This window comes from Artemia sp. Qi Xiang Cuo, chromosome 16, assembly GCF_049724085.1.
Source record: "Artemia sp. Qi Xiang Cuo chromosome 16, ASM4972408v1, whole genome shotgun sequence".
Taxonomy (NCBI): Eukaryota; Metazoa; Arthropoda; class Branchiopoda; order Anostraca; family Artemiidae; genus Artemia; species Artemia sp. Qi Xiang Cuo.
In genome coordinates, this window is record NC_142809.1 from 23,465,489 (window position 1) to 23,490,252 (window position 24,764).

Sequence of the window (24,764 nt, forward strand, 5' to 3'; positions counted from 1 at the left end):
AGTGACATGTCGAGGGCTGTGCAGATCGTTCAAATTACAAATAATCCTAATAATACGTTTATGACCCCGAGGAGCGTAATAATTTATAATAAAATAAAAAATATCCGAAAACTATGTGCTGTAAAATTGTCCCTTTTTTAATTGTTTCAAGTTCCATTCTCCATTTAACTACATCTAAAAACTTCCTATCAAGGGCGTATTCAGGATTTTTGTTGGGGGAGGGGTTAAAAAAATGCATTTTGTTACGCCTTTAGGAGTCAGACAAGAATTTCAGTAGGGGTCAAAACCCGTACCCTCCCTGGACATGGCCTTGCTTCCTATTATTGTCTCTATTCCATATATCAGCTTAACTCATAGAATCGACGAGCTTCATTTGCGAGCCTTTTATGAAAGTAAAACTAATTTGTTTTTTTTTTTTTTTTTGTTTCTAGGTTGGTTTTTATCAGATAAAATAGTAAAATTGTAACAATGTTCAATATTAGACGTAATATTTAATTCAATATCAAATGTTATACCGTTTTTAATACGGTTTCACCGTATTAGAAACAGAAAGATGCCCTTCCACAAAAAAAGAATGCACTTTTAGGTCCCTGTCAACCTTTCTCAACCTTGGTAATTTCAGTTCATGACAATCCCTGACGAACATTTACATAATTAATTAAAAGAAAAGTTTTTCTGATGGAAGCTAGAGCGAGATTTTTGAAACATAATTCTGAAAAACTAACTTTAATAAATTGGCTCTTGATACATCCTTCTATTTGTACAAAACAGGGTTTAACACAACTTTAACACAACTTTCAACATGTTTGGTAAGGATTTAGACTCCAAAATAAACCAGGTTCTTTCAATATACTAGGTTTTAAGGGGCAAATAAGTAAAAAGCTAATAAATCAAATGTATATATAAATAGAGTCAAATTCTATTTAAAATAACATTCTGAGAGCTAATGACAGAAAATCCTGAACGCCCAGTCAACATACAACCATTTTTGTTACTCCAAGGAAAAACAATTAAGCAACCTTTCCTTTTAATTTAGGGTTATCCAAGCTATCGGCATTTCGCAGCTAGGATATTTTAAAAACAGCGTAAAATAAAGAATATTAGCAGCATTGGCACAGACGCGGTTTTCGGGGGGCCGGGGGGGGGGGCTTGCCCCGGGCGCAGGAATTTTAGGGGTGCAAAATTTCAAAAAAAATAATGTAATGGTTAGAATAATTTTGTATTTTTTTTTAATAAGGTAGAGAGCGCAGTTGCCAGTCAGTATAAGCAAATTGAATCCGCAATTTTATTTTTCTGATATCTTCATCGCCATTTCTTGAAAATAAAAGTAAGTATACCGAACTCATATAATTTTAATGTTTTTGTGATATTTTAATTCAGATTTTGTAACTAAATGAAATTATTTTAATAAATGAAAGTTTTGTTAAAATTTAGCTAGAAAATTTTTTGAAGACAAGAGGGGGGTGCTAATCAAGATTTTGCCCCGGGCGCAAGAGGGACCAGAGTTGCCACTGCACTGCCACTAGAAATGAACTAAAAAATTTGGAAATGATGAAGGACCAAATAAAAACGGGTTTTATGCAGGCACGTACGCATTAACTTTTTGCTGGGAGAAGGAGAAATAAAAAACAACAACATTATATTTAATAATTTGAATAAGAAGTGCAAAGAAATTCAGGACAATTTAAGATTTCAGGAGGAGCAGAGTAGGGGAGAGAGGGAGGGGCAGATCAACCCGCATTTCTTGCGTAGTCGCATGGCATAGATTATTATCTCAAGTCTCTCTATTACCAACTGGGATGACCTGCTGGTTCGACTTTCCTGATTCGGCGTTCCTGATAATTCGCCAGACGTCGCATATTGTGGCTTAACGAAAGAAGCATTTTAAAAAATGATAATTCAACTTCAGTGGAGTTAACTGGGGAGGGAGGGGTAAGAGGGACATTAAACAACCCCTCCCGTAGATTTTGAACAATAGCTTTTTTTGGTATTTTCATCGAAAAATGGATATTTTGGTATTTCCAATAAAAAATTTAAAATATCCTCCCCCTACATTCCTTGAATTGGCACCACTGCTCAAGTTCAAAGCTGAGTTTAAGCATAAAATGGGAAATATTACTTCCCTAAAATGCCACAAGTCTTCACATTTAAGAATAATAAGTAATAAATGAACTATTCAAAGTGCAAGAAAAATTGGAAGACAAAGTGGCACCATTTATCGATAACCCAGAATGTTAGAGGAGCGTTTCAATTTGTGTGCTTTAACCTGTTATTTTCTATGTCTATAAGTAGGAATTCGATCTTGTTCATATCATACAGGGACACCCTTTAAACACGTCCACCACGGTTTATTTTGGGTCAGGGAGGGGAACATTTCGCAGGCTAGGAGTTTCAAACCACGTCAATAACTGGGGGATTACGTTTACAGTATATAACATTACTGGATATATTGTAAAAAAAAAAATCTCGAGACTTTTAGTGCATGCCCAAAGCAGCCCCTCCTTCCTCGTGTACGAACCTGTGCCCTTCCACCACCAGAAACAATTATCACTGGTCAAAATATCATTTTCGTCAGTCTTTGTCCAATTCGTTGCCTAGCACAATAATTAAAAATAGAACTAGCGTTCTTTTTTTGCTGTGATTAATGCCGTTTCGCCAAAGATCAAGATTTTTACTGATCAATTCTAGAAAAAACTCAAGCATTTTTAAAGTGTCCAGTTTCGTCTACCCCTCCAAATATTATTTATCTATTATTGCTGCTATTATAAAATACCACTTTATTCTCTCGAATTCAATTGTTGCACCACTTTCTTCCACCTGTGAAAATTACACAAAGCCTAGTAATGATTAGAGTAGACATGGGATCTCAACCAATTTTCTTTCCCTAGCTGAAAACCAGTGTACCGGAAAACACCCCTTCTACCGGTTTTCTTGCCACTGGGATTCCACTAGAAAACTAAAACCACATGTTCGAAATCACTTGGAAACATCAAGAACAAAGGACAAAAGCTTGTTGCGAAAAGCTAATTGTTAGTAAATACTCTTTTGATTTCTACAGATTCTGTGACTGAAAGAAAACCTAGACAAGCAGATACTGAGGATCTCTTTGGCATTAAAACAAATAAAATTATCCTTAACTACAATTACATAACTACAAAGAGGGCTATAGGACATAATTACCTAGCAATACCACATCCAGGAGGATTTACCGGGTTTGGACCCCCCCCTAAATTTTTTCTGACTCATAAAAACATAGCAAAAAAGCACATAAACAAGTTTTTGAAGTGTTTTTTAAGTTTTTTTGCAAGCCCCCCCCCCTAAAAAAACGGACTAAAATCCTTGATACGCTCTTGTTACCTAATCTCATAAAGATTTTTCCAAGCAATCATCTACTTGAAGATGTTTGTATACGCTAAAACACGCAAAAATTCAGATATTTAACCCTATATGAATTTTTAGCTCCCCCCCCCCCAAGCCACACACCAGAAAAAGCTGCCCCTGCACTTTTTCTTCTTGTGATTTTGAACTAAAAACCGTGGTTCTAGGCTCTGCTGAATTGGTAAATTTTGTCAAGTCGACCCATATTCCGTTTTCGAGTGATCCCTCGAAGTTCTGTGAACAAAAAAAAAATAATAAAAAGAGAGTTAGTAGGACATAATTTACTAATTATTTTTTTCACATTATATGTTAGATTAAGACTAACTTCATGTTATAAGTTAAATAAGACAAATGGGGTTTCATTTTGTATCTCTACCATACATAGGTCAATTTATTATACAAGCCAAAGGACGTATATCGTGCATTTGATTTCAAGAGAAATCAAAAATTTTGAGCTTATAAGGCACAAGCAGAGATATTATTTGTTTGAAGAGTAAGGGATGAGAAAATTGAAATTGGGGAGGGGAGGGGCGTAAATGCATCTGCATTACTAATCCCCTGTGTTTTCGATTTGTAAAATGAAAGTAACAGTAAAATTAAAACTTAAAACAAATAGAAATTGTCTTGTATTTGAGGAACGCTGTGGCTCCCATCAACTCTTCTCTCTTAACACTTAAGTCTGACCGTACTTCACTGAAAACATTTTAGAGTGCATTAAACGTAGTCAATTGGCACTTGTAAGTGTTTTATTTACCGCATCAAAACATTTGGACTAATTATTTTATTTTTTAAAGCAAATGCGAATAAATAAGCCCTTTCACTCTCAAGGCATTATGAAGAAAAAATAAAACGATTTATCCCATTGCTCTCCTTTTATAGCTCCTCCTTTGTTTTTTGAAGCATTTAAGAAACAAGCTAAACCTACGCGTAAAAAGCGAGGAATGATAATAATGACACTTTCCTTTCGCTTTAAGTTTTAACGTCGCTCTTTACTTTCATTTGAAGAAACAAGCCTTTTTTTATTTGGTTTTTGTCCTTTTTAATATCATATTCAGGGTTATCCAAAATATGAGTGGGCTACCGCTCTGTCAGTCCCTTCCCTACTCAATATGCTTAAACTTGACTAGCCCTTTACTCAAAGAACTTTAGAGAAGAAAAATGTAATAAGTAAACAATTACAATTGATCAGTAGTCCTAGACCGGTTATCTAAGACGTCTTGCTCGATAACATGTTGGCCCTATTAAGGTCAAAATTATTGTTTCGCGGGGACACTGGCAGAAATCGGCACTTTAATATGTAGTATGATCTCTTTTATTACTTAAAGAGCACTGACAGCTTTAAATTTTTGTTCGAATGAGCCCTCTTCTGAACCTGCGACTACACCGACTAGATCGCCCGGGAAACCAACACACATTCTTAACCCTCCTCCTCTGGAAAATACCAAAATTCCAGGAAAATACCCTTCCTTTCACTCACCTATTATTCGAACCGCTGTTGAACTTTTCTCCAGTCTTTGTTTTGGCCCGAGCTTTTACAAAAACCCAAGTTCAATAAAATATAGGCCTATATATATATATATATATATATATATATATATATATATATATATATATATATAATATATATATATATATATATATATATATATATATATATATATATATATATATATATATATATATATATATATATATATATATATATATATATATATATATATATATATATATATATATATATATATATATATATATATATATATATATATATATATATATATATAATAATAATAATAATTTAATTACCCACCATCTACAAAAAGATTATAGTGGAGCACAACAAAAAAGAAAAAGGAAACCAACTTCAAAAAAATAAAAAATAAAGATACGAAACTCAAACAAATGCAGGTGAAAAACGACGTCTCATCAATCTGACTTTTAACATTGAATTGTCCCAAATGGTCGACCATTGCTTGGATGGATCCGTAATTCTATATTTTTACAGTCAAGAATTCCTGTATTGCTTGGGTATATACAGTAAACACTTTGCAGACTTATAGTAGCACTTTCGGATTTTTTCACAGTCTCTCACTGTCAGCATATTGGAGACACTGGCAAGATAGATTACTTGTGTCTGGCAAGCTGAACGATAAAGTGAGGCTAGGGATTTTCTAGAGTAACGACTGCGATTTAGTACTACAGACCCGTAAGCAAGTTTATTGGCGGTAGTTGTTTGCTTGACTATGGATTGCCTAGTCTTACTGATCGCTTTTGCAATCATGTTACCCAGATATCATAGCTCAGACACAGCAGGGACTGCAAGTTTGCCAAAGGTACCAGATCTCCTTTTAGGTGCGTTAAAGGTTAAAAGATCGCATTTCTCTATATTAATAGATAGCCCGATAGAAAGAAAGTCATTGTGGTGTCGACTCTGGTTATCTTGTAAGTCAGCTTTCGATCTACTGAATAGAAGGACATCTTCAACGCATGCAAGGTAAGACATGTCGGAACCGTGAATTAAAAGGGAAGGCAACATGTGGTCCAAAATCTTGGAAACTATATTTTTGAAAATGAGAGAATTAAGAATGCTCTCTTGCCTCATAATTCTTTTAATTTCGGCGGTATCTTAGGTTCTGTTTTTTCATTCGGTAGAAACATTAGAATTTCCGCACCAGAATTTCAATGTTTTCATTACGATCGTACTTACACCACTCAACAGTTGAGCATTCATTGCTTTCATGTGGTTGTAGTTATTAAACAATTTCGAAATATCAATAGTACACATATAAAAAGATAACTTGCTTTTCTCTGAGCCCACCTGAAAGTTAGCAAGAACGTATGTAGCCTCTAGACAACCGAAACCTTTCTTGAATCCAAGTATAATCACTAAAATCTCCATCATCCAACTCGGACAAAATCACATGCTCATAAATGTTACTCAGGATGCAAGAGACTGTAATGGGTCTGTAAAATCTAGAGTCATTGGGATCTTTTCCTTTCTTGGCGATAGACGTGGTGACTCTTCTCAGGAAACTGTTTGGTACATAATCCCTGGTGATGCACATATGGAATATCAACTGAAGGTGGGAATAGAAACTTTCAGGTAAGTGCTTCAGATGTTATGTTGGGAGACCGTCGCCCTTAGTCCCATTTTTTCATTTGGAAATTCTATTTTCAACCACAATTTTGATCGTTTTAAGCGATAAGGGAACAGCATAGCGCTGTCCCAAGAAGTGTGCAAGCCAGCTGGTAACTTTCTTTTCATACTGGTTGGTTATGGAAAGATTCCCGTTTTTGTATACCGAAGCATAATAACAGCGCCAGTCATGCAGCGCCAGGGAAATATTAAGTCCATGGTCGTCCGGTCAAAGTGGACTTAACTATGATTTTTTGTTCTCAGTGAACTGCTGCCCGATAATACGGTACTTTTTCATCTCAGCTTTGTATTTGCGTTTTGCACTCTGTTTAAGCTAGAACAAAGTCCCACGTAATGGTCTTCGGCAAGCAATCAAAATGTTTAGCAAAATTTTAGAACGTCGTTCTGCCGTCTGGAGTTCGATGGAATCGGACCACAGCGGTTCGTTTGTCCCAATTTTAACTTTTCTTGTAGGAACCTCTTTTGATTTAACACCTTTAAGAGCGTGGGTAACTTGATGATAGTAAGTTTTGAGTGCGATAAGAGGCCGCCATGTTTGAAGGACAAGTATATAGTAGATGAAACTGTACCTTTATGCAACTAAGGACCGAAGCGACAGTAGCAATATATTGAGCAATATTATACTTCTTCCGTATTTCCTTGTAGAGCCGCCTTATTGGACTGACGTTAATAGTGCTTTGTGTTAAATGCTGGTGGAATGAAATTCTAGTAGCGTCACTAATCGAATCGATAGTACACACTGTAACTGGGGAGCCAGGGATGGGTGTGGACAAAGATACATGGTCAATATTTGACGTATGAACACTAGTATAGGTGTACAGAAAATCCAGGGACTTCAGCCAGATATTATAAGAGGCTGGAAGGCAGTTTAGAAAAGTATCATACAGTATATGGTACTTGGTAGGGCCGCAGTTGAAGCTACTAGCTTTTAACCACTTAATCCCACAGTACTCAATAGACTCCAACTGTCGTTCGAGGGCATCTGCTGCTTTTGAGAATTTCGCTAGAGAAACAGCATTGTTGTAGTTAGAAAGCATGTTTACTTTGATGAACTCGATTCCCTCAGCAGAGACACATAAAGGATTACTGCCTCTAATCAAAGGCTTACGCAATAGTGCCTTCCTAGTGTATATTTCCAGGCCTCAGGACGGACGCACTACTGTTGATGTATGAAGACATCTACGGACTTTTGAGCTGTATGAAGACATCGTGATACTGGTATCTGTTTAGTAAATTTGAATTCAGTCCAGAAATCATATGCTCCTGGATAAACATGACGTCATAAATCTGGAGAAGATCGTCTGTGGCCTTTTCTTTATTGCGACAACCATTGGTACTCAGACTAATAGCTTTAAGAGACATGTTCATTGTCTTTTCTTCTTTTTCAGAATTTCCCTTACTTAAGGGCAGGCTAGGCTGTACCAGACATGAGCTCCTTCGCAAGAAACGAATTTGGTGTCTTCGTTCCGTGGCGCGTCTTTGTTACTAGTGTGAGATCCAGCACATCTCGAGCATCTACGACAGTTCTTGCAGATTTCAATGAGATGGTCGCAGCTTTAATATCTGAAACATCTTCTTTGGGCCTCCTTGTACTTCCTTACCTAGAAAAAGTCATATCCAGGCTTGATTCCATTAAACATGGCAAAGTTCAGGGTCAGTTTATTTTTGAAAGTCATTCTGACCGTTTCGCTTTGTCGGAAACGGAGAGCTTCCTCTACAAGGCCTAGATTATACTTTTCCAGTTCATTAGCATCCACATCAATATAAAGTCCTGTTATTGTGCCAGAAAATTTTTCTTCCCTCACTTTGCATTTTAAGCTGTTTTGGCTGCCATTTGGCAATTTTGTGGAAAGAATGATAGGGACTTCACTTCAAAAAGCTTTGGCTTTTAAAATGTCACTGAATTTGACTTGAAGCTTATTATTTCTCAGTTGCCTGACCGCTTGTATGCCATCTTCAGACTGCAGTTGACCAAATGTTTGTAGTCTAGTCAGGGGGTTCATACATGGAACGTCTTCGACGATTACAGTCCAAATTGGTTGCTTGTTGTTTGCTGCTGCTGTAGCGCCAATGTCTGGGGAGGCAGTCAATTTAACACCAGTCGTATACTGCTTGACCACGGACATAGTGCTCTTCAGATCCCGTATTTCTCCTAGCAGGATAGAGAAATTGCTCTCGGGGACCTGTGGGACTTGGGAAGGATGAGTGATGACAAAAGTTGGATATCGGATGCTGTTCCGGTCGCATTCAGCTAGCAAATCCAGGATTTCTGATGTCGCTGAACCTTTTGTTCGGCTTTTCGTAGCTTGAGAGGCTCTTGCAGGGAATGTTATCTGAATGAGCTCCAATTTAGTGTCGCGTAATGCTGTTAACATCTTTCAGATACTTGAATCCTCGAGGAATCAGAAAATTCAGTCCCATTTGGTATCTGCCAATGTTGTAAAAAAAGAAATACAATAAATAAATGAAATAAGTCTATACTTCCCCTTGAATCTTTATATATCCATATTTTATCATCACAGGAGATGGCTGTTGTAGAAAATCTCAGTTTTGATACCAAATATTCAAATTCGACAATTATTTTCTTAGGAAGAAATAAAAACATGGTGCCTTTTATCTTAACGACATCACTATTTGGTAATATTTGTCATGAACCAGTTATTTTCTGGTAATCACGAAGAAGGAAAAAAGAACTGGGCATCTTTAGTTTACTCTATAAAAACAAATCTTCAAGTCAACAGCCTTTTAGTTTGAAATTTCACTACTATCAAGTGGGATATCAGCCTATTTACTCTCTGATAAGCATTTTAATGGATGCAGTTTTTCTCATTAAAGAATTTTTGAGCAGCCAAACAGGCCATTAAACCGCAAATATCGCTTCAAAATCAAATAAAATATAATAATAATAATAAAACTCCGACCAGGTCGAGAAAATCAGACATTATACCTGATGTTTTATAATCTATTTAGCGTCAAGGCTAATCTTCGCCAAGGTTTAAAAGAAAAGTCAGTAACGAGGAAAGATCTGAAACTGAATAAATATCTGAAACAAAGTAGATCTGCACTTTCGCATCAAAACATCTGTCTGAAATACTACGAGAGTAAGAATTTCGATATTTCAACCGCTTCACCTGGAGGCCAAGGCAGGCTCGTTGTTAAGGAGGGGAGCCCCCACCTTTCAATGTTCCCAAAAAGGCGCTGAGCCCAAACGCCATGGAATTTAACCTATGTTTTAAGTTTTTGTTTAGCTTATGTGTCAGCATTTGTCGGCACACTGGACGATTTTGTCGGCACATTCTTTGTACCCCCCAACTCAAAACCCAAGCTGCGTCCCTGAGCCTAAACCCTCCCACAGCTTGTGCGCACGTGCCTTGTCATCTATCTTCAAACTATTATAACTCAGTATTATTTGCGCCTGATCTTAATCAACACTTCAAGACAGAGGATTTCCAGGTTCATATTTTACGCCGTCAATTAGCTAGGCTGTATAAGACTATTCTCACCAAGTTTTTGAAGCGAACCTACGAGGAGGAGAGAGAATCACCACTAATTCAGCTTAGGGATTACTACTTACTACTTCAAAGATATTTAAGAAACTAATTGCAGCAGTTGTGTGGAAGTTAAATTTATAGATGAAGTATTTTTCAGTCAGCAGTTAAAGTCTTCACGAAGGCCTGCACGATTTATCTGATAAAAAAAAACGATAAAAAGTTCTCATCAGTAGAAAGTACTTGCAAACTAGATATTTCGACAGATTAGAGCCAAAGTGAGAACTATGTCTCAGACAGGTCAGACAGCTGACCTAGCATGATTCTTCTTTAAAGTATCACATAGATGCGATAGTCGTAAAATAAAAAGCTCCTCCTTCTTGGGGGAATTCATGAAAAAAAGTATCAAGTTTTGTGCAATAATATTATAGAAATCAATGCGAGGTGGATAATGGGAGATTTTATTTAATTATTCGGATTGAGAATCCTAACTCGATCTTTTGTCTTCTATGGACCTGAACCTTTACCAACCCCTATCCTGTGGGCACTCTTGAATATAGATGCATCTTAAGGATGCTTTCTTCAAGTAGAATCTTAAAATTTACTTAACATTGAAACTCTTTTTTTCTAAAAATACGATGTACGGTTATTATTTTATTTTAAGATGCGAGTTCATACACCGAGTCACGACACATCACTTCACACATCTTTGATATCATTGTCATACAGATTCAAGACCCGGCTCGTTTTGCACCTAGTGGGGGCTTAGCTGGTTTATGAACCGGATTAGGACTTGACTAGTTTTGCACCGAGTCAGCACTCGTTTTTGCACTAATCTGTTCGCAACTTGAACTTACCTCATTTTCAAAGTGAGATTGGGGATCTTTGTATTACTTCGTTTGAAAAAAAAGTCCAAGATGATTACCTTTCCGCTAAACCTTGGTCTTATACGGGGAAGGGGTATAAATGGAGGGCACAATTCTAATCTTTACCTCTTATTTAATACATTTATATTCTATGCATGACTCTGGTTTAACAAGGTTCTAAATGCCATCTTTTCAACTAAAGTGTATATGTGAAGAAGCCACTTACGGAATTAGGAGTCATTGCCCTTGTGGCTGCGTGGGAACTTCAGTGGGTGAAGGAAGAAATCTATGTCTTTCTTTGGCTTTTGAGGTAATGGCTACGTATTTCACTAACCAGCTTTTTATCTTCTACTCATTTTCACAATACAAAAAAAAACAATTTTTTTTATTTCAAATATTCGGAAATATTTCTTAAAAATCATCTTAATAAGTACTTTTTCTCTTAAAGGGGAGCACAAGCCCCTTTCTCTTTATGGTATACTTTACCAAAAAAAAAAAAAAAAAAAAAAAAAAAAAAAAAAAAAAAAAAAAAAAGCTTCTCTTGGTGCTTGAAAATTGTGACAGCGAAGTAATTTCACATACTTTCTATAATTACTATGATTTCACAAAATCAACAGTTTTCAATAGTTTTTGAGAATATCCGTTATGAAATAAACTCCAGAATGCGTGCCCGTACTCGAACTACACCTCCTGATTAGGCATATCTCCCTGGGGTTTCGAAGTGACTCTACCAAGTTCACAATCCCTTACGTCGTTTTGGCTTTCACTATCAAAAAGTAGAGTACTCGATATGATTTTGTCCTTTGTAGCGTTTGATTCACAGCTTTATCCCGAATTCATCTATTTGCGGTATTCCTTCCACCGCAGATAGAAGCTATAAATCTTTTGTGATTCCTATAGTGGAAAATCAAATTCAGACTTCAGATGTGTAAACAAATGGAAGTTTTCGAGTTCAATATTTGTTGAATAAAGGAAAAGAAACGATACGACGAATTTTGCTTTATACCCAAAAAAAGCTAAATTATCGACCACAATGCAATTTTTACACGGAGAGGCAATCATTTGAAAGCTTTATTCCAGAAACTGCAAACTCTTGACAACTGATTTTTTTTTCAAACTTCACCTCACTTGACTTTCATATAACAAAATTGTTGCTGATTTGAAAGCATACACTGAATACAATATTCGGACATCGAAGTCAAAATTTTACGTGATCCACATGCGCATATCTACCAGACTCGGAAAAAAACCATGCACGGACAAGAATTTGAAGCTCAACACGACTTTCAATTTTTATAGATAAAATTTATTTTGAATTATTTGTTTCTTACTATCAACAGAAAGTTACATCAACGTAACAATAAACATTATTTAGGAATTTCCACAGGGAGGAAGTTTCAAGCCTCCGCCCTCCCCCAAAAAATCTGGTGATTTTTATGATCGCCCTGTATTTTATTATATTATCTTTGGTTATATTTCCCAAACAATTTACTTAGTTTTGCGCACGTCTTCGAATTCCTATCATCCCCCCCCCCCCCAAAAAAAAAACAAACAACGACAACAGATTTGTGTTCGTCCCTGAGAACTAGTACTATTTCTAGTGCATACTATCCAAGAGGATATCGGAGCATATATAAGTTTACCAAAGAAGATGTTAGGGGGAAAACCTCCTAAAAACTAGGACAGTCCAAGGGACACTGAACATTGGGCAAAACTGAACCTTTATGAAAACATTTATAATCCAAAAAATGAAAAATATCCGCCATTCCATTCCTGATCCAATTAGGCCAATTCTAGAATATGTCACCTGAGCTATTGGATATTGGATGGCACCTGAGCTAAACCTACCTCCAATGAATGTTTCAAAGTAGTATTAAACCAAAAATTCAAATTTAACGCGGAAAAAGTCTTTTCGTATTTAAAACAAAAAAATTAGTATTTTGTTGAGACAAAAATAAAACGGCTTCATGACAAAACTTGATAACAAGAAAGAATATCCTTAAGAAAAAAAAAAGAAATATAACATGACGGGAATAATTGGGCTACTACTGAAAGAATATCAGAATCACTTCTTCTAGCTACAGGCCTAGTTAAGTTACCCGGAACGAATCTATGATTACAAAAGTCGGCGATCGACAAAAAGGGATTAACCAAAATTATATGCGCTTGCAAGATGACGGTGGTCAACATTTGCTTTAAAAAGAAACTAGTTACAAAAAACTCATCTTGAATAAAGCAAGCATCAGCACGCAATTTTTCTGAAAACAAAGGAATTAGAAGAAGTAACTAATGACGTTCTTGTTCAGGTAGAATCCAAGATCTTCATCTTGAAGGAATAGAAAAACAGAAGAGGGGGAAAACCGGTAAAAATCACAACGACGGTTCCGTGCCTAAAGCTTTAAAAGTTTTACTATCCTTTCTTTTGTCGTCAAGTTTAGTTGTACGGTAACCTTAACATGAGTCTTTTTTGAGAAAATTAATTAAAAAAAACTTTTTCCACAAAATAAGTTTTTCAAAGTAAAGTAAAGAACTCTATTAAACAAAAAATGAGCAAAAATAAAATCAAAAATCTATCAAGCGTGAAACTACCACAAATCAGTATCAATAAATAAATGAAACCCAAAACGAACAGAAATTACAATAAATAACCGAGTCAAACTTAAAACGAGCAGAAATTAACATAAGATGGGCGCAAAACCCCTATGCCTTCCCAAGTTTTGCGCCCAACTTATGTTAATTTCTGCTCGTTTTGAGTTTGACTCGGTTATTTATTGTAATTTCTGTTCGTTTTGGGTTTCATTTATTTATTGATGCTGATTTGTGGTAGTTTCACGCTTGGTAGATTATTTGATTTTATTTTTGCTCATTTTTTGTTTAATGGAGTTCTTTACTTTATTTTGAAAAACTTATTTTGTGGAGTTTTTTTTTTGATTAATTTCTGTTCGTTTTATATTGACATAGTCTTTTCAGGGAAAAAGAAAATAACACTTTAAATCTTTTCGTTTTTTAAGACTTTATAGTTTGGCCTTCTATTTGTATGCTGGAGAAAAATTTCCAGGAATTTTTAACAACAAACACCCTTTTAAAAATCAGGACACAAATAGTACTGTTTAATTTATTTTCATACCTCCTCTAGTTGACCTGAAACGCAAAACTTGATACCATTCGCAAAAAAATCTGTTTACTTTCTTTGATAGCATGGATACAGTTGCGCTATTTTGATTTGGTTAAATTTTAAGAGCAGAAGCAGCCCCGAAAGTTTGAACATAATAAAGTCGTTCTTGGGATACTGCTGAGATGCCTTATTTGGAATTAGCAATATTACAGTGCATTTTTATTTAATCATAAGGCAACGTTTAGTTTTTAAACATAATGGGCAGATGGCAGAGTGGGCGTAGGAGAGTGGGAGTGGAAGGGGGATTAGTTGCCCTCCAATCACTTTCGACTATTAAAAAGGCCATCAGCCCTTCCTATTTTCAATCGACTGAGCCACTTTCGAAGTTCCCCCGACAACCCCTTCGATACGAAGTGCCCAGGTCTTAACAACAACAACAACAAAAATATCACTAATCACTTTCGACTATAAAAGGGTACTAGCACTTTGAATTTCAAATCGAATGAGCCCTTTTTCAAGTTTCTACGAAAAACATTTCAATAAAAACCTTATATGCCCCCAGGGCATAACTTATAACCCTTGCCCTGAGGGTTGTGGGGGGATGTCCTCCTCAAAAACAGATTTTCTATCTGGAAATCAACTACGCTGAACAAAATGGAAATCTCAAAATTTCTATTGGATGTGTGTGGGGGAAGGATGGGCGGGGGGGGCGCCTAGTTGCCCTCCAATCACTTTCGACTATTAAAAAGTGCACTAGTCCGTTGAATTTCCAATTGAATGAGCCTTTTTTGAAGTTTCTACGACAACGCCTTCTATAAAAACCTTATATGCCCCCAGGGCATAACTTAAAACCCTTGCCCTAAAGGCTATGGGGGAGTATCCTCCTCAAAAACATATTTTCTATCAAGAAATCAACTACACCGAACAAAATGGCTATCTCAAAAATTTGATTGGATGTGTTTAGGGGAATAATGGGCGCGGGGGGGGGGGGGCTAGTTGCCATCCAATGACTTTCGACTATTAAAAAGGGCACTAGGCCTTTGAATTTCCAATCGAATGAGCCTTGTTTGAAGTTTCTACGGCAACGCCTTCTGTAAAAACCTTATATGCCCCCCGGGCATAACTTAAAACCCTTGCCCGGAGGGTTGTGGGGGAGTGTCCTCCTCAAAAACATATTTTCTATCTGGAAATCAACTACGCTTAACAAAATGGCTATCTCAAAATTTGGATTGGATGGGTTTGGGGGAATGATGGGCGTGGGAGGGGGGTTAGTTGCCCTCCCATCAGTTTCAACTATTAAAAAGGGCACTAAACCTTCAAATTTCCAATCGAATGAGCCCGCTTTGAAGCGTCTACGACAACGCCTTCTATAGAAGCCTTATATATCCCCAGAGTGTAACTTAAAACCCTTGTCCTGAGGGTTTTGGAGGAGTTCCTTCCTCAAAAACAAATTTTCGATCTGGAAATCAACTAGCCTAAGCTAAACAAAATTGCTATCTCAAAATTTTGATTGGATGTGCTTGGGGGAATGATGTGCGTGGGGGGGGGGGCTAGTGGCCCTCCAATCCCTTTTGACTATTAAAAAGGGCACTAGCCCTTTGAATTTCCAATCGAATGAGCCTGTTTTCCAGTTCTTACGTAAACGCTTTCTACAAAAACCTTTTTTGACACCAGGGCATAATTTAAAACCCTTGCCCTGAGGGTTCTGGGGGAGTGTCCTCCTCAAAAACATATTTTCTATTTGGAAATCAACTACGCTGGAAAAAAATGGCTATCTCAAAATTTTGATTGGATGTGCTTGGGGGAATGATGGGCGTGTGGGGGGGGGGCAGTTGCCTCCAATTACTTTCTACTATTAAAAAGGGCACTGACCAATCGAATGAGCCTGTTTTGAAGTATCTACGACAACGCCTTCTATAAAAACCTTATATGCCCCCAAGGCATAACTTAAAATCCTTCCCCTGAGAATTGTGGGGGAGTGTCCTCCTCAAAAACATATTTTCTATCTGGAAATCAACTGCGCTGAACAAAATGGCTATCTCTAAATTTTGATTGGATGTGTTTTGGGGGAATGATGGGCGTGGGGGGGGGGGGGGGTAATTGTCCTCCAATCACTTTCGACTATTGGTACTAGGCCTTTGAATTTCCAATCGAATGAGCCTGTTTTGAAGTTTCTACGACAACGCCTTCTATAAAAACCTTATATGTCCCCAGGATATAGCTTACAATCCTTGCCCTAAGGGCTGTGAGGGAGTGTCCTCCTAAAAAAATTATTTTCTATCTGAAAATTAACTACACTGAACAAAATGGCCATCACAAACTTTTTATTGGATGTGTTTGAGGGACGGATAGGCGTGGGGGGCTAATTTCCCTCCAATCACTTTTGACTGTTAAAATGGGTACTAGCTCATCGAATTTCCAATCCAATGAGCCTGTTTTGAAGTTTCTACGACAAAACCTTCTGTAAAAACCTTATATACCCCCAGGGTATAACTTAAAACCCTTGCCCTGAGGGTTGTGGGGGAGTGTCCTCCTCAAAGACATATTTTCTAGCTGGAAATCAACTACGCTTAACAAAATGGCTATCTCAAAATTTTGATTGGATGTGTTTGGGGGAATGATGGGCGTGGGGGGGAGGGGGGGGGTAGTAGCCCTCTAATCACTTTCGACTATTAAAAAGGGCACTAGCCACTCCAATTTCCGATAGAATGAGCCCTTTTCGAAGTTTCTATGACAGCTCCTTCGATACGAAGTGCCCGGGTGGAGAAAAAAAAAACACATTGTGCCCACACCGTTCTTTACTTAGGCAGCGCTAGCGCGCTGCCTATGATATTAATTTTTTTCTTCGTTATTCATTTTTTTCAGTTTCTTGGTCACCATCATCCGCATACTACAAAGGAAACGTCGTTCAGATACCATGGTAATCCTTAGGGTAGCAAATAGCAAATATGGTTGTGTTGGAATCATGGGTTCAGTGGTGGTAAAGAGGTGTTGTATTGAAGAATTAGAATCATGGTCGAGGCATCAGACGCAACCTAGTAAAGAACAAACTTAGTCCATTGCAACCGAAAATCTAAAACACGTTTTGAAAAAAAAATGTCAAGTGAGGAAAAATTGCCATTTGAAGCTAATTTCGCGTCGCAACTATTACTTCGATCAACGTTAATGGTAAAAGTTAAATAAATAAAAGTTCAAATAGGGATAAAATCCTTTTAATAGACAGTGTTTCACAAACAGTAATAGAAATTCACAAAAAATACCAGATATTTCGGTCACATATGCAGTGACCCTCAACAGCAGTAAAACTATTGTTCTAAATTGTTTTAGTTTAATTTTACTACTGATGACAGTTAGTGCGTTAGTAAACGAAATATCGGGTATTTTTGTGAATTTATATCACTTTTTGTGAAAGATTGCCTAATAAAAAGATCTTATCCCTATTTGAACTTTTATTCATCTTCATGGAAAGGCAGTGTGGTCTCCGAAGTTATAAAAGTTTAATATGAAATAAAATTTATAGAAACTAAAAAAAAAATAGTCTGAAACCCGACAAAAATGGTTTCGGATAGAAATAAAAACAGCATCATTAGAATCACCATCGCAGAAAACCCTATTTAGGAGAAAAACAGTCCCCAATCATGAGCAAAAAGGAAAATCCCTTTTTCGCAAGGGAAGCAGTGACGTGTCTTTTTTTTTAGTTTTTTCTCGTCACCACTGGTAAATGATACATCTAGTGTCCTCCTTTACAGGTTTTAGAGGTTCGTAAGGTTCTTAAATTTGAAAAGAAATCTTAATATAGGTTAAAATAACGCATCAAATTATTAAAATTTTATTTCCAAGACTTAAAATTGGAGGAAATCAGACTCAAACCAAAATAAAGGAAAGTTTTTTGTTACTTGTCAATTAGCTGGTACACACGCGAAAAGTCAAGTTTAGTTAATGCTAATAAAATAAAACATAATATGATGAAAATATAATAGTTTAGAAACAAATTTGGGCTAAATATTTGCACGTTAGGGTGTGGGGGGTAAAGCATAGCATATATTAAATACGTAACCTAACCTAGGTACCTTTTATCCCCCTACCCCCCCCCCAAAAAAAAAGTTTAAATATTGCATTCTGAATGACAAACCAGGCTTTGCGATCCAATTCTCCATTGACTGATACCCGTTTGAATAGTTTCCTTTAGCATCTATCTTGCGTGTGTACCAGCTAATTGACAAGTACCAGTTTTTTTCGCCAAGTTAAGAGACATATATTCTATATAATCTTCCAAGCCTTAAAATACACCTTCTAAGCAATCTTCTAAGCGTTAATTATGAGTTAGGAGTAAATACAATAGACCGTTTTCCTTCATTCTAGGTTCTAGTGTTGATAGTTCAACTAGCCATCGAACCCCATCCAAAAACATACAACAATAGGAATGAAAAAGTTCGTGTAACGAAATTAAGAGGTTCTAAAGAATCCATCTAGATACAAATATGGCTTACAAGCAGGCATATACGCGGGTTGGAAACCTTCTGGCTCGTAACCCAAGAGGAATTTTTACGTCATGTTCTACGTTTGTTACATATTTCCATGCAATATAATTTTTTCCAAGGTTAAACTCCCCCACCCTCTTCTCTCCGAACCCCCCCCCCCCGAAAAAAAACATGCCAACGATACTCATCAGATAAATAGACAGAAATAACTGCTTAATTGCAATTCTCGGTAGACTACTTACATGTCCATTCAGTTATGACGGATTTCATTAATTATCAATGGGACAACCATAACTATTCGGCAAAACAAGATCTCTCCTTGACAAAAAAGCTCGTTTCGCCAATCCAATTGAGAATCAGCTTGAGCACTTCTGAAAAAAAGGAAACAAAAATTAGGCATCTTTGAATATCGTTTTTATGACGACCATTGCAATTATCTAAGCAACACAAACAATATCATACCTGCTGTATATTAGCCATCATCCCACCTGCATAAACATGGGCACCGGAAAGGGGGTCCATGCCCCCCCCTGGAAATTTGGACCTATAAAGTAATTATAAAGAAACCAAAGGAAAAAGAGCAGAATTGGGAAAAACGATGGAAAATGTGTTGCCCCATTGTTGGCTGGCTGCCAATAGATTTTGACCCTTAATAAGGAAAATATAAGTTCTAATTTGTGCCTGAGAGACCTCTTTCCAGTTTTCCACAAACATTTTTACTATATGATTTGGTTGGAGTAAAAAAAAAATCCAAGTCTTCATAGCAATGAACGGTAAGTAAATAACGATCCTTGTCAATAACGAAACTGTAAGAGCTTAACCATTGATAACACTCAATAAAAGAATCAGCTTTTCAGGGTGATCCTAAATGTGTATTTGTTTATTAGTAATTAGTGCAGTAATTAGTAAACGTATCCATAAAAACGGATACGTTTTTATGGTTTATTATCGTTTTTTTTTCACGAGTTATTGTATTTATCTAGTTGTCACTTAACTTTTTACAGTTATGAAGTATAAAGGTGTCAAATATATTCAAAATGAAATTTAAAATATTGAATTAAAAATCTTAATTGATTGTCTTTATCTTAGTTTTAATGTTTTACTTTGAACAAACTACTTTGATAATGTGTTCCTTTTTTTGTTTTATAAACAATGAATCTCAAGGCATTAAATATTTTGGTATTTGATAACCAAGTTCAAAACGGTCAATATTATTCAAAAATATCAGTCCAAAGCGTCGGCATTCCTCAACAGAACTGAATGCTGGGAGTTCATATTTTAGTTTTTAGCCTATAAATAGGCTATGGTTCTGTATATTTTTTTTTTTTAATTAATTGCTTTTTTCATTTTCATATACTTTTACTTTAATTGACATACTATTTCTATTGCCATTTGAAAATGTTTGTCTCTAAGCTTCATTAAATAAAAAAATAAGTTTTTTCAACTGAAAATAAGGAGCAACATTAAAACTTAAAACGAACAGAATTTATTACGTATATGAGGGGGTTTTCCCCCTCCTCAAGACATCGATTTTCACTCTACAGTCTTTCAGCACTTAAAAAAATCACTTATTGTTCTAATTAAACGACCCTTGTGTTTCGGGAGTTGTTTTTAAAGAATTGGGACTAAATTTAAACTTTAGCGTAAATAGCGAGGTGTTGAGGAGGAGGAAATCCCCCCAATATACGTAATACTTTCTGTTTGTTTTAAGTTTTAATGTTGCTCTTTACTTTCAGCTGAAAAAACTTGTTTTTCTTATTTAATTTCTGATCGTTTCTTAAATAACTCCAGGATACCTGGCTCCACCTCCACGGAAAAATCCCACCCCCAAAGAAATATCGGTTGGGGAATTCAATCCTGGCGAAAATTTACCCCGAACAGTTCCCCTTAACCTCTCCACACCTAAAATTAGGTATGGTCTCCACACCTAAAATATAACTTAGAAACCTTTCTCCAGGGGCTGTAGTGGGTCATTTTGTCTCTAAAGACACAGTTATTGGGCCTTTCAACTATGCTGAACAAAAAAGCCATCTCGAAATTTTGATCAGACGATTTTGGGAAAAAAGTGGCGGGGGAGGGGGCTAGTTGCCCTCCGATTTTTTTGGTAACTTAAAAAGGGCACTAGAAATTTTCCTTTGAAAATGAGCTCATTTGAATTTTCATTCAAATGAGCCCCCTCGCGACGTTCCAGGTCCACTGGGTCGATACGATCACCCCTGAGAAAAAACAACAAAATACAAACAAATAAACACGCATCCGTGATCTTTCTTCTGGCAAATATTACAAAATTCCACATTTTTGCAGATATGAGCTTGAAATTCCTACAGTAGGGTTCTTTGATAGGCTGAATCAGATGGTGTTACTTTCATTAAGATTCTGTGGCTTCCTTTTCCGAAAATCAGACAAATTTTCTCAGGGTCGAAGCTTTTGATGGGTAAGACAAACTAAATGAAATTTATATATTTGGAATCAGCATAATAAGCCAATTCTTTTTATAGGTCTATTGGTATCAAAAATTTCGTTTTTTAGCGTTACATTACCACGAACTGTTTGACTACCCATCGAAATCCACGCAGAGATCATTGAAATATTGATCGTTTTTCCTGCGTTACCAAAAGTATTGTATTCATACAACTTTACAGTTTCATGAAATGTAATTAAACGAATGGAAAGGTGTTTCAACTAAAGTAAGGACCAAGTTTATAAAATAGAACAAATACAAACTACTCTGTATATAAGGGGGACTGCCCCCTTCTTAGCACCTTGCTCATTAAACAAAAGTTTTTTAATGTTTTGAAAAACCTTATCTTTCCAATTGCAAATTTTCTTTAAAAATTTGGAAAAACGACAAAGGAGCTAAGGAGCTAAGCTTCATATAAGGAATAATCTGTTCAAATAGGTTTTAAGTCTGTTCCTTGCTTTCATTTGAAAAGCTCTTTGTTATTTAATTTCTGATTGTTTTCCAAATCATACCAAGGCCTAACCAAGATATAATTTGAAGTACCAGTCCCTTAAATCCCTGGTTAATTGCTTTTAAAGTGTGTAAATCAATAACTGTACGTTGATTAGTACCGTCCTATGATTAAATTTGCAATTTATATTTTGGATAAAATTTGAATATACTTAAAAAATTGGCGTTGAACAGTAATTTTGGTAAGAAGTCCTTGTTAATATTACTACAAAAGAATTTCGGTTGGATAAAAAGGAGTATTATTGTTTGTATGGATGGAAATTCTGTGAGACTTTTGATCTTCTACATAACTGAAGCCATCACATACCCTGCAATAGGATTTTCTTATCGATAAATAAATTACATACATTTGTTTAAATACATTAAAGTAGTTCATATAAATAGAAAAAGAAAATAACACCATTTAAAATTGCTGAAAACTAAGTTTGTTGCAGTATTTGCCACCCCAAAGACGTTTACTGGCAGGGCTGATGATGACCAGCCTTACCTTTTCCACCCCTGTGCTGGTAGATATGGTGATGTAACATTTTAGTTGTATAGAGAAACAATTTAATTAATTCCTACTCCCCTACTCTTTCAACATTTATCTGAAGCCTCATGAAGAGTAAGCAGCTTGTCCATTAAAATTTACTTTTTTAGGAATCTACCCTACCCCACTTAAACAAAGACTCACCACCCCCTCAATATATCTGCTAAGCCAGTACAGATCACCAAACGTAGCCTATTTTCATTACATTAAAGCTAATCAACTTGGTTGAATCCAGTACTGGAACCGTGTGGCATTCCTTCTTTTGCAAGTGGGAAGCCTAAAATATAGTTATTGATACTTTTAAATCAATTAGCTGCTCAGAATTTTAAATCGATTGCAAATTCGTCCTCTTCGGGGTAAAGGCGTAGATTGGTGCCCTAAAATAAAAAGAAAACAAGACTTTCCCCTGGCCAAGTCTGTATGGTCACTTAAAAAAGAGCTTTAAATTTCCGTTTGAATGAGCCCCCAACCAATTATCTTGGACCTTCGGTTTGATATGATCACCCATGGGGAAAAAAACAACAAATAAACATGCGTCGATAATGTTTCTTATGAAAAAAAAAGCGAAATTCCACATATTGAAGATTGGAGCTTGAAACCTCTATGGCAGGGTTCTCTGATATGATGTATCCAATAAAAGGATTTTCAATAAGATCGCTTGCTTTTTTGGGAGTGTTTCCTAAATTTTTGAAAAATCAGGCCAATTTTCTCATACCAATAAAAAAACCATGTCGAAATTGGAAACTATCCAGAACATGGCACCCCGACTGGCTCTTGGCTTGTACCCACAAACTTCTAGTGATCGTACCAGGAAACTAGCAGGAGTTGTCCCTATAAGCGAGAGAATAGCCAAAGCCACTGTTAAATATTATACCAGGATCTAAGCCTATGGGGAGCGGCACCCCATTTTCACTCTCTGTCATGGGAGCGCTAGGCAGCAGAACAAAATCGGGAACGCATCATGGCAAGCTTTTTCAACACTCTGTCCAAACTGGTCATCAGATAAAATTCAGGTTGATTCTTTTAAGTTCCCTCCTCCATGGAAGTTTTGCCAACCAAATGTCAGGCTAAAGCTTGTACATGACAAAAAGGAGAATATCCCGCCTCAAGTAATTATGGCTGAATTTTTAAGAAAAAAGGCTACAATAGTTTAAAGATCATCTGCACATTTATACTGATGGATCCCTAGTAGGGAATAAATCTGCCGCAGCAGCAATAATTCCGCACACCTCTCTGTCCATTCAAAAGCCTCTCCAACTGAACTCCTCAGTTTTCATGGCTGAACTGGCAGCAATAGTTGAATCACTAAAGGCGGTCAAAAATATACCCCCCCCCCATTTCAGCAAAGTAGCAATCTTATCGGATTCTCAGACTGCTCTTAAACTAATGAAAACCTTAACCTGGAACGCAAAGAACACTAATTTGCAGGAGATAAGAGAACAGTTTGATTCTCTGTATAAGATTGACATAGCAGTGGCTTTCCAGCATATTCTTGCCGCAGAGACTGCAAAGTCGATCAACCCGCAGCATGCTGAAAAGTATTCAATCGCACTTAGAGATACAATCAGAAACCGCCATCCTTATAGAAAGCCTCCTCCTGCTCTGGTTCCAATTTGCAAAGTGCTTGAAATAAGTCGGGTCTACTTTAAAATAAAAAGCTTAACAGTAATACTGAGAAGATAAGAATTCAGATTGAAGCCGTATAGTGACCCAAATTGTAGACTCTGCAACTTGACTGAAGAAACTTTGCAACACCTTCTCTTCAAATGCACTGCAAGTACTCCTGGAATTTATAAACTGCATACCCTATTCCAAAATTTTAAACTTCCACCATATATTAACCTCATTGTGGATGCTCCCTTACCAGCTTCCATTGAAAAGAAGTTTTACAGAGAGGCAATCAATGTGTTAATGAATTTAGATGTTCTTTGATTGAGTAACTCCTTCCGAAGTATCGTAAATTTAAAGAAGAGGAGTCGACAAGCAGAAGAAGAGGAGGGTCCTCGCAAGAGTCGTAGAGGTACCAGCCGAGTTTACTCTTAAATTGCGAGGATATTGTAGCAGGACCCTACGCTTCCCTTGTTTGTCCCTTATGAAAAGCCAAATTAGTTCCCCCCCCCCCCTGGAAGAATCCAATGTTTTTAGAATCAGCATAGAAAGCCAATACTGTCGGTGTAGCAATTGCCGAGAGAATTCCTTTTTTAGTTTTGATTAATATTGGTCCAAGTCACTTTTTACTTCCCGTTTTTTTTTTATCATAAACTATTTGATAAGATTCTCTTGTGACGAAATTTTTTCTGAATATGTTCATTTTATTTAGTTGAATAGGACAATAAAAAGAAAGGGGGTCAATTTGACAGACAGATAATAAGTTTAAATTTTGTTTTTCTTTCGCTATTCTATTTTTTTAAAGTCTTAAAAAGAAATTTCGAGGAGGAGAATTGTCCAGTTATGAAAGAGGTACATTTTGCATGGTCGTTACAAAATCAAAACGTGGTATCTATGCAGGCAGGATGACTTTTGAGTAACTCTACTCCTTCAGTAAACTATTCTAAGGTGTAGGAAACTACATAGAGAAGTCTACATCTGTTATTATCAACGGAAGCCGTAAATCTTTCTGTAATTTTCATTCGAGTTTGATTTTTTTTATTTAAATGTATAATAATTAAATATATTATTGATTAAATAAATTGATCCCTTTACAGAAATCCTTGTCATTTAGAATTTCCTGTAATTTGTTTCATTTTGCATGCAATTTAATTGCTCTTTTTATTTGAGT

General features: G+C 36.4%; 1 protein-coding gene across 2 annotated transcripts in view; it reads right to left on the reverse strand.

Annotated features, from left to right (window-relative positions):
• The window catches only part of PlexA (plexin A), a 339,500-nt gene that overhangs the window by 258,688 nt on the left and 56,048 nt on the right, over nt 1–24,764 (reverse strand). For both annotated transcript variants that reach the window (XM_089102579.1, XM_089102578.1), the window contains exon 2: nt 18,728–18,856. The gene's annotated coding sequence lies outside the window, so the exon portion shown is untranslated. The remainder of the gene's footprint in view (nt 1–18,727; nt 18,857–24,764) is intronic.